Genomic DNA, 920 nt, shown 5'->3' with positions numbered 1-920 from the left:
GGGGTGGCCGGGGGCGGGCCCCAGTGTCGGCCCCGCCCCGCCCCAGCAGCCTGGCTGAGATTGCCGCGGGTCACGCCCCGCCCGCACGACACGCCCACCGGGGGCGGAGCCTCGGTAGCAACGCCGGGGGAGGGTCTACGGGGCACCTCCGAGTCCGCCCGAGCTAGGGCCCGGGTGTAGGCCTCCTGCCGCAGGTGCAGGGAGCGTCGGCATGGCCCAGATTCCGACTTCCTCTGAGCCCCGAGCTGAGAGCGCCCTCTCCTAAGCTTCTTCCCTTCAAGCTCCTCTTTTTCACCCCATCTTACTCATTTATTCATGAAATTGTTGTTAAATACCTACTATGTGTCAAGCTCTGAGTAGACAGCCCTGAATAACATGGAAAAATTTCAACCTCATGGAGATGACAATCTAGTGGAGAATAATTACAATAGGCAATTCCTCCTTAGCACTTAGCGTGTGACAGCCCCCTTTTACAGAGAAGGAAGATGGAGCAGAGATTAAGTGACTTGACCAATCTCACGGCGGTATATAAGTCTGTGTGTCATCTCTCCAGCAACATCTACAAAAGTATACGCACGGTCCGCCCCTTGACTGCCTCTTCAGGTGAGCAGTGTTCTTTCCTTCAAGGCCAGCCCCTCTTCCGAAGCCCTCTCCTCACCTATACCCACCTTCTTTGAGAGCCTGTATCCATTTTTGTTTCATTAGTCTCATTCTGATCTTCTGCCCACAAGCACCCTCCAGTCTGTCCTGTCTTGGAATCCATTCTTTAGTCCATATGTCCCCATGTCCACCCCATCACTCCCTCTCCCTTTCCTTCCCTAACCAAGTTTGTTGCAAAGATTCTCTGCATTTGCCATCTTCAAGTTCTCTGCTTCATTTTTTTAAACTTTTATTTATTTATTTATTTATTTATTTATTTA

This window comes from Tupaia chinensis, unplaced genomic scaffold (genome assembly GCF_000334495.1).
Source record: "Tupaia chinensis unplaced genomic scaffold, TupChi_1.0 Scaffold144255_1, whole genome shotgun sequence".
Lineage (NCBI taxonomy): Eukaryota > Metazoa > Chordata > Mammalia > Scandentia > Tupaiidae > Tupaia > Tupaia belangeri.
This window is presented reverse-complemented; position numbering follows the sequence as displayed.